Genomic DNA, 10,775 nt, shown 5'->3' with positions numbered 1-10,775 from the left:
AATTTTTTATTAACCCTTTAGAACATATTCAGGTAACGGGGTTCATACGAATATTTGATAAATTTTAAGACACCTTTGCCACAGGGACCTGAGAATAAGTAACAGTTGTTATATATTATGACAGTAGAAGTACATTTTTACGGGTTTTTTTTTTTAATCTGGACTCCTTAAATACCACATCCAGTGTCCGTGACAACTAGGAATCATTCACGGACACCAGGATATGCCACAATGAATGTAGCGATTCTCAAGTCCCACTGGTAACAATGGAGACGGCAGGTTAAGTTGATAAATTAGCGACGTGTTTGCTTTGTTGGTCAACAGAGGAGTTTCTAAAATTCACTAGACGATGTATTAATAAGAAAGACAACGCGAATCTGACTAACTACCCTTGGTTAGCGAAGTTGATTGCTGTATACGTGTACAAACATCATGTTCACGAACATCTTCTGGTTGTATGATGATAAATTAATGTGTATTGACGGACGAGGTATGTTGATATAGATTGGCTGTACTACCAAAATTAGCTCAATGTATTAATCAAGAATATCCTGTTTTAAAGTGTTTTACTACATAATTCGATTCCTCAAGGCTTGGGGCCGCGGTGGCCGAGTGGTTAAGATGTATACATGTAAAAGTGTTACTCCCCCCCCCCCCCCCCCCCCCACACACACACATCTCCTCTCGATACTCCAGGGGTTCCGATCACTTGCGATCTCTACACCCCTGGACTATCTCATGGTAAAGCTGGAGGCAACAGAACAGAACAGGTAATTTAGTTCAACGGTACACTGTGGTTGACTGTTGGGCGTAGCTCTCTCAGTAGTCTTCAAAGGAAATCTTTGCAGGCTTCTGACTAGTTCAGCTGTTTTCCGCTGAGCTGGATCCAATTTTACTATGAGGTAGTCCAGGGATGTAGAGATCGTAAGTGATCGGGACCCTGGAGTATCGAGGATGCAGGTACTCCGGCCTCCACTCTCTAAACATGACACGTCCTTAAGTGACCCTGGCTATTTATAGGATGATAATAGGCTATACCTCAGGAACCTGGTAATGATTTCTAACCAACATTAGTTATATATACCATTGTATATAGATAACTACTGTTGGTTAAAAATTCGTGCCATGTCCCTGTGTGCTATATAGCACTGTACCAGCAGCGTCACACGACCATGTGTGTCCGACGATGCGAAAAATCACATCATACAGTTTTAACAGTAACAATAATAAAGATGAAAAATTCTTCCAAATGGAAAGATACGTGTCATTAAAATACCATTGTGTGAAATGACAATGCCAGGATCAATAAACATAGGAGAGTATTTTATAACATGAGCATTTACAATATCTGACCTTGTAAAACACAGCACGGCACCATCATTTCTGTAGCGTATAAACATGATTCCTTTGACCTTGCGTTAAAGGCCCACTACCTTTTGGAAACAAAAAAAAAATGTTTCTTTAAAACATTGATAACATAACTAAATATATATCGATGGCCTAAGATGAGGTTACAATACCAAACAAATGCAAAATTCCCTGCGTAAACTATGTTAAAAGCGAATATTCATTTCGCTGTTTTACTGTCTAGCGCAGTAATAATCAACTAACGCTCGGTAATTCGGACGACGGCGGGAAACATAATCGGCCCGCGTTATGAAAATTAACATTTGTTTTATTTTAAGGAAATTGTTCAGAAGGTGATGATACGTGTAGTAATAACGGTTAACATTGTGACATTTTGTCTTTTCATTCATCATGCCCAATCACATGAACAATATCTCTGCGACTTTTAAATTTAGTAATTCGTACTTCGTATAACCCACACGATCTGTCTACTATGGCAAGCCAACATTTATTCAAATAGCAAAGTCGATCCTTAATTTCACTACATATATATAAGATATCTTGATTGAAATATAAGATATCTTATATAGTATATGAGATATATCATATAATATATAAGATATCTTATATACTTTATAAGATATCTTATATACTTTATAAGATATCTTATATATTAAATAAGATATCTTATAAAGATATAAGATATCTCATATATATATATATATATATATATAAGATATCTTATAAAAAATTCGATTAAATACGGGATACACCTTGCTCCTTCAATAAATGTTAAATTGTCTTGCCATAGTCTACAGTTATCTATTTGGACAAGATTGTTAGTCCATTATCCCGCACTCTTCATACCCATTATAGGTATCTTAGCCTGTTGGTTACTGAGAAGAAGTCATGTAACGACATTGATGATACGCCTGGATTACTGCCATTTACCATTTTTTGAAATTCCAGGCCTTTGGCTCTCAGGTAACCTACTTATTACATATTTTTCTCACAGACTTCACCACTTGGTTATCCCATAGTAACGTAATGGTAATTAGGAAGAAATCAATCTCTCACCACTAATCCGTCTTTGCATATTACAGAGTTGCTTCCTTTGTGGGCAGGAATCCATTGCACACATGACGTTTTTATTTTGTGACCGAAACGAAACTAACGGCGTTTTCTCTAAAAAAAAATATGACATTTCGCTCGCAAACACGTGGATCAACGTCATACCCAATTTGTACTCACGAGAACTGACAACTCTGTAATATGCAAATAAACAATAAGGAGATAATGGTAATTATAACAATTCCTTGTTCATCTCTGATTATACACTAGTATTAGTATTAAAACCCCGCTACGTTTCGGAAACAATAAAGTTATGAAATTTTGAAAGTGATTGAAATTGGGTAATTTTCTTTAACTGCCTGAATGATCAACTCTGCCTAAATTAAAGCGTTGTCAAGTTGTCAGGCCGTTCTAAAATACAGATCATCATAATGCACTACTAATAATGTGAATTTTAATCAAATTCGTGCCATTGTTGCCACGGCATTCTGCAATAATGAAATTTACATGTATTTAGAACCCACACAGATCCATATCAAAGAAACATCTCTCATTGAAAAATCTACATCCTGGAAGGAAGGGAGAAGGGGGTTCGGAACAGCGCAACACTGCTCATATTTACGTCATTATTTTGTGTTGTGTCACTATGTTGTAGACGATAACGTCACCAATTCAAGTTTATCGTTACCCCATGCTATTCTAAAGCGTTCCAGGATGCTATAAAAAAATCTACAACGATTTGAATTAATTACGTTTTGTATGTGAGAGAAAAAAAAACAATCTTCAAAGTCTTAAGTTTGTGAGATGAAAGCACAGGGCCATGTATAGTTTCTTTATGAAAAAATAGCCAGAAATACCTATAAAAAATTCCTGGCTATTTTTTCATATAGAAACTATACATGGCCCCGTGATGAAAGTGATAAGTGTACGAGATAATCACTTATAAGATTACGTAATACATGCGTCTCATAAACGTCAAAACGCACACCTATAGAACATGTGCAGCATTTAAAAGAATTTAAATTACGTTTTACTGTAGTGTTTGTTTTCGAGCTATCTTATCGTGTATAGTCGCCCACTTACTACGACAAAAAAACAAGTGCTATAAATCTGGGACATTTTTACTACTCTTGGCGTACAGGTCCATGATAAGAGATCGAAAACAAATTGAATAAACAATTCACATTTCAGGTAGAAAAAAAAATCATTACTGTAATAGAAATACATCTTCAGATACCTATTCACGTTTTAGAAATATGATACCTAAAATCGCTGGAGTGTAATACCACGACACACGACAGAGGTTTTCCGTTACGGCCCTATAGTATTCACCAACACAAGCCGGATATCTCAGTGTTACTCGGCTCCTTCGCCAGACAAGTGCATTAAGTGGCTGTGTAGTATATTAACTGTATAATCATGTATAAGTGGGTAGCGTTTGTGGTGGTGGCCGAACTTCTGTGCTTAGCTACATGTCAAATACCACTGCAAATACCTAGCTGTACGCTGATGAACATTGGACGTACACTGGATATGGGGCGTAGTACACTATACAGTACGGGACCGGCAATGGACACGGGCCGCACAGTTGATACAACCCATAGAATAGAAACTGTACACAGACCAGCAAACGACAATAAGTCTTGGGAGAGTTCAGATATAAACATAAATTGTTTAATCAAGGAGGGGGATAGTTGGGACTTCTCCTTCATAAGTCGGTGGACATCAACGTACGGAACTGGACCGGTACACGTGACCATCACGTGCGAACCGAGAGGAAGAGTGTACCTGGGACGTCCACTCAAAGCTAGGTACCTCGAACGCCTCTATATTAATTCATGTGATGTTTACGGGACCATTACTACGGACCTTTCCGAAGAAACACGAAAGATGAACTACACTATCCGCCAACTCACGATAGATAATTCATTTATTGTTATATTGGCTTCTGATTATATGGAATTTCTATATGGACAACGCCAAAAACAATCGTGAGTACTATCCATGTAAATTTCCCCCAACTCTCCAAAGTATCATTCTAAGGAACACCACCTATAGATACAAAGTGGATCAGTATTATTCAAAATCGGACTATGCCACATTATCTGAAAAGATCGACGATTACAACATCAAGGTGCCCCAGTGTATCTATACCGATTTAGTCTACCTGGAATTCTCGAAAATCAACGACAGTATAGAGACGGATCTTTACGAGCAATTCCTTCTTAAGAGCAGATACCCTCACCTGAAAGTCCTGAACATTTCCAGAGCCTTGCTTTCGCGAACTCCCGGTAAACTTTTCACCCACATGTGGGATGTTGATTTTCCTGAACTGGAACTGATCGACTTGTCTCATAACAACAACCTCTCGACGATTCTTCAAGAAAACGGTATACAGATGACATACACGAATCTCTATCCAGGACTATCTCATGGCCAAGCACAGTATATGGATTACAACAAACATAGAATGTAATTGTTTCAGGTACAGGACGGTACATTTTTACAGGAGCTAAGCTCTCACATAGGATAAATTGTTTGCCACTATTCTGACTAGTTGGCTATAGGCCAAGTGCATCGACCGGTATATCAGGTGTCTTGAATACGTTAAGGACGCCAAGTGAAAATTTATGAATTCAGTAAGAGGAGCAGGTATCATGGATTTCTCCCCATCTCTAAAGCATTGCCACGCGTTCCTTAAGGAACCCTGGCTAATTATCAGTGAAGTGGGATTACAGGACTATTATCAAAACCGGTAATTGATGGTCTAACACAGGTTTATAGTTAATAACCGATTGTGTTATAATAACTACTGTCAAGTGCAAAAATACGATTTAGTTTCCCTGTGATGCTGGAATATAGTACTTCGAAAATAGCAGCGTCACACGACCATGTGTGTACGAGCAATTCCTTCTTTATGCAACAATACAATAAAAGTGAAAAATTCTTCACCACGGGATACTGTGTCATTAATAAACCGGTTTGTCCCCAAATGGGATTTTCCTCTGATCAAATTTAACATGGAGAACGCAGCATACAGCATTTACAATATCTGACCTTGTAAAACACACACGGACCATCATTTCTGTAGCGTATAAACATGCATTCCTTTGACCTTGCGTTAAAGGCCCACTACCTTTTGGAAACCTGAAAAAAATGATTTTCATGTTAAAACATTGATAACAATGACTAAATATATATCGATGGCCTAAGTATGAGGTACAATACAAACAAATGCAAAAATTCCCTGCTTAAACTATGTTCATAGCGATATTCATTTCGCTGTTTTACTGTCTAGCGCAAGTAGGAAAAATAACTAAAAGTCGGTAATTCGGACGACGGCGGGAAACATAATCGGCCCGCGTTATGAAAATTAACACGGTGTTTATTTAAGGAAAAAGGATTTAAATTCAGTTCAGAAGGTGATGATACGTGTAATATTAACGGTCTAACATTGTGACATTTTGTCTTTTCATTCATCATGCCCAATCACATGAACAATATCTCTGCGACTTTTAAATTTAGTAATTCGTACTTCGTATAAACCCACACGAGATCTGTCTACTATTGGCAAGCCAACATTTTTTGATTCAAATAGCAAAGTCGATCCTATAATTAAGTTTCACTACATATTATAAGATATCTTGATTGAAATATAAGATATCTTATATAGTAATGAGATATATCATATAATATAAAGATATCTTATATTTATAAGATATCTTATATACTTTATAAGATATCTTATATATAGAATAAATAAGATATCTTATAAAGATATAAGATATCTCATATATATAATTATATATATGACATAAGATATTTATAAAATTCGATTAAATACGGGGATACACCTTGCTCCTTCAATAAATGTTAAATTGTCTTGCCATAGTCTACAGTTATCTATTTGGACAAGATTGTTAGTCCATTATCCCGCACTCTTTCATACCCATTATAGGTATCTTAGCCTGTTGGTTACTGAGAAGAAGTCATGTAACGACATTGATGATCGCCTGGATTACTGCCATTTACCAAGGAAAATGACGTATTAGTTTGAAATTCCAGGCCTTTGGCTCTCAGGTAACCTACTTATTATATATTTTTTCACAGACTTCACCACTTGGTTATCCCATAGTAACGTAATGGTAATTAGGAATCGAAATCAATCTCTCACCACTAATCCGTCTTTGCATATTACAGAGTTGCTTCCTTTGTGGGCAGGAATCCATTGCACACATGACGTTTTTATTTTGTGACCGAAACGAAACTAAACGGCGTTTTCTCTAAAAAAAAAAAATATGACATTTCGCTCGCAAACACGTGGATCAACGTCATACCCAATTTGTACTCACGAGAACTGACAACTCTGTAATATGCAACATAAACAATAAGGAGATAATGGTAATTATAACAATTCCTTGTTCATCTCTCTTATACACTAGTATTAGTATTAAAACCCCGCTACGTTTTTCGGAAACAATAAAGTTATGAAATTTTGAAAGTTTGAAATTGGGTAATTTTCTTTAACTGCCTGAATGATCAACTCTGCCTAAATTAAAGCGTTGTCAAGTTGTCAGGCCGTTCTAAAATACAGATCATCATAATGCACTACTAATAATGTGAATTTTAATCAAATTCGTGCCATTGTTGCCACGGCATTCTGCAATAATTGATGAATTTACATGTATTTAGAACCCACACAGATCCATATCAAAGAAACATCTCTTGAGAAAAATCTACATCTTCCTGGAAGGAAGGGAGAAGGGGGTTCGAACAGTGCAACACTGCTCATATTTACGTCATTATTTTGTGTTGTGTCACTATGTTGTAGACGATAACGTCACCAATTCAAGTTTATCGTTACCCCATGCTATTCTAAAGCGTTCCAGGATGCTATAAAAAAATCTACAACGATTTGAATTAATTACGTTTTGTATGTGAGAGACCCAAAAAAAACAATCTTCAAAGTCTTAAGTTTGTGAAATGAAAGCACAGGGCCATTTATAGTTTCTTTATGAAAAAATAGCCAGAAATATACTATAAAAAATTCCTGGCTATTTTTTCATATAGAAACTATACATGGCCCCGTGATGAAAGTGATAAGTGTACGAGATAATCACTTATAAGATTACGTAATACATGCGTCTCATAAACGTCAAAACGCACACCTATAGAACATGTGCAGCATTTAAAAGAATTTAAATTACGTTTTACTGTAGTGTTTGTTTTCGAGCTAACTTATCGTGTATAGTCGCCCACTTACTACGACAAAAAACAAGTGCTATAAATCTGGGACATTTTTACTACTCTTGGCGTACAGGTCCATGATAAGAGATCGAAAACAAACTGAATAAACAATTCACATTTCAGGTAGAAAAAAAAAATCATTACTGTAATAGAAATACATCTTCAGATACCTATTCACGTTTTAGAAATATGATACCTAAAATCGCTGGAGTGTAATACCACGACACACGACAGAGGTTTTCCGTTACGGCCCTATAGTATTCACCAACACAAGCCGGATATCTCAGTGTTACTCGGCTCCTTCGCCAGACAAGTGCATTAAGTGGCTGTGTAGTATATTAACTGTATAATCATGTATAAGTGGGTAGCGTTTGTGGTGGTGGCCGAACTTCTGTGCTTAGCTACATGTCAAATACCACTGCAAATACCTAGCTGTACGCTGATGAACATTGGACGTACACTGGATATGGGGCGTAGTACACTATACAGTACGGGACCGGCAATGGACACGGGCCGCACAGTTGATACAACCCATAGAATAGAAACTGTACACAGACCAGCAAACGACAATAAGTCTTGGCAGAGTTCAGATATAAACATAAATTGTTTAATCAAGGAGGGGGATAGTTGGGACTTCTCCTTCATAAGTCGGTGGACATCAACGTACGGAACTGGACCGGTACACGTGACCATCACGTGCGAACCGAGAGGAAGAGTGTACCTGGGACGTCCACTCAAAGCTAGGTACCTCGAACGCCTCTATATTAATTCATGTGATGTTTACGGGACCATTACTACGGACCTTTCCGAAGAAACACGAAAGATGAACTACACTATCGGCCAACTCACGATAGATAATTCATTTATTGTTATATTGGCTTCTGATATATGGAATTTCTATATGGACAACGCCAAAAACAATCGTGAGTACTATCCATGTAAATTTCCCCCAACTCTCCAAAGTATCATTCTAAGGAACACCACCTATAGATACAAAGTGGATCAGTATTATTCAAAATCGGACTATGCCACATTATCTGAAAAGATCGACGATTACAACATCAAGGTGCCCCAGTGTATCTATACCGATTTAGTCTACCTGGAATTCTCGAAAATCAACGACAGTATAGAGACGGATCTTTACGAGCAATTCCTTCTTAAGAGCAGATACCCTCACCTGAAAGTCCTGAACATTTCCAGAGCCTTGCTTTCGCGAACTCCCGGTAAACTTTTCACCCACATGTGGGATGTTGATTTTCCTGAACTGGAACTGATCGACTTGTCTCATAACAGAATCACGGATGTCGACTTCGCGTACGCTCCTCGCAAAGGGAGGCGCCTGCTGGTGAACCTCTCCAACAACCACCTCACGATTCTTCACAAAACCGAGTATACAGAATTTGCGAAGCTTCTATCCAGGTATTGTAGATCTCAGAGGGAACCAATGGGTATGTAATTGTTCTCAGCAGGATTTCGTCCAGTTTCTACAGGAAGAGGAAGGAGCCATTGTCGACCACTATGTCTACCTTGGCGACCAAGTGCAGTCGACCGGTATCCATGCTTGGCCAATACGTTAAGGACGCCAAGGATTTATGTTCAGATAAGAAGCAAATATCACAACTGATTCTCTACATCTGCTTGCCGCTTCTTATTCTTTGTTTCTTCGTTCTCATCATTCTTGTTCGATTTAGACGAGAGATTCGTGTTCTGGTCTACACGAGGTTTACGTCAGTGAGTAAGCTGTGTATTTCTCCCAGTACCAACAACTCGTCAAAAGACATAGAAAAGGATTTCGATGCTTTGTATCTTATAGCTCACATGACATTGAAACATGGGTGTTTGATTTATGCAAACGACTTGAAGAATCTGCACACGGGTTTAGACTGTGTCTTCACCATAAACATTGAGTCCCTGTGTGCATGCATCTCTGACAACATTATATTGAGTAAGTGTAGAACGCAGCAGACACACAATCATAAGGTCCTATCTCCGAGTTCCTCAAGAGTGAGTGGTGCATTCTGGAGTTTCGGAAGGCCTTCCACCAAGTGTGATGGAAAATGAACGACCATCTGAGTAAGTTGTTATGTTAGAAGGTTTTGACGAATCCTGGCTAATCTGACATGAAACATTTCCTCAAAACTTACACGTATTTGAAAGCGTCCGACTTCTTCTTCATGGATAAGCTTGTGTACGCGTTATCGAAGCACCGTTGAAAAGTGACAGCATATATAGAAAGTCCATCACATCGGCACATCAGTTCAGGGAGCAACAGTCTTCAAAGGACCATTGAGTTAAGTGTCGTCATAGACGGTGAATTTGTTAAAATAGTTCTAAATATCAGTTACACAATATAAGTGACCTATATGTAAAATATTGGGTCTATAAGACGGGCAATCGTTTCTTGACCATTGAGTAAGCCAATGTGATATATATGGCAAGAAAGTGTATATATCTATCGTACTTTGATTTTGTGTGATATATATTAACGTGGCCATTTTAACCAATAGGAATACAAGATTATTGACTGCTCAAGGCGGGACAACATTGAGTAAGTGTGATTGATAAAAATGTCGTTGTACCATTGGGAGTTTAATTACATATTTAATGTGAACCATTGTAAAAAGTTAATATTTTTTAAGTGACCATTGAGTAAGTGTGATATATAAACGTAACATTGAGTTTAGGTTTCGTAAATATATTGAAACCATCTTAGTATTGTTAGATCAGTTTTCATTTTATAAAATGCCATTGAGTAAATGTAATCTTCGCTTTTAAAGGTCCACTACATATGTACTTTTCCAAAACTGCGTTCATATTCTTCAAAACGGGAATGTAAAACGATTGATAATTTATTAGAGTGACAAAAAGTATTAGTTATATTATATTACACTTGACTATTGCAAGTAAGTTGCTTTTTATTCTATTGACTCCGATATCGGAATTAAAATTTCCGATATCGGAATGGAAATTGAGTATCGGGAATTTTAAAGCCATTGATATCGTAAATATAATTGACCGATATCGGAAATCCTAATGACGATATCGGAGTAGTGTGATATATAGAGTGACCATTGAGTAAGGTGTGATATATAAAGTGATCCATTGAGTAA

General features: G+C 37.3%; 1 pseudogene; it reads left to right on the top strand.

Annotated features, from left to right (window-relative positions):
• The first annotated feature begins 7,808 nt into the window (after positions 1 to 7,808).
• On the top strand, positions 7,809 to 9,878 carry LOC138333242 (protein toll-like; annotated as a pseudogene).
• The last annotated feature ends 897 nt before the right edge of the window (positions 9,879 to 10,775 follow it).

The sequence above is a fragment of the Argopecten irradians genome, chromosome 10 (assembly GCF_041381155.1).
Source record: "Argopecten irradians isolate NY chromosome 10, Ai_NY, whole genome shotgun sequence".
Lineage (NCBI taxonomy): Eukaryota > Metazoa > Mollusca > Bivalvia > Pectinida > Pectinidae > Argopecten > Argopecten irradians.
This window is presented reverse-complemented; position numbering and strand designations above follow the sequence as displayed.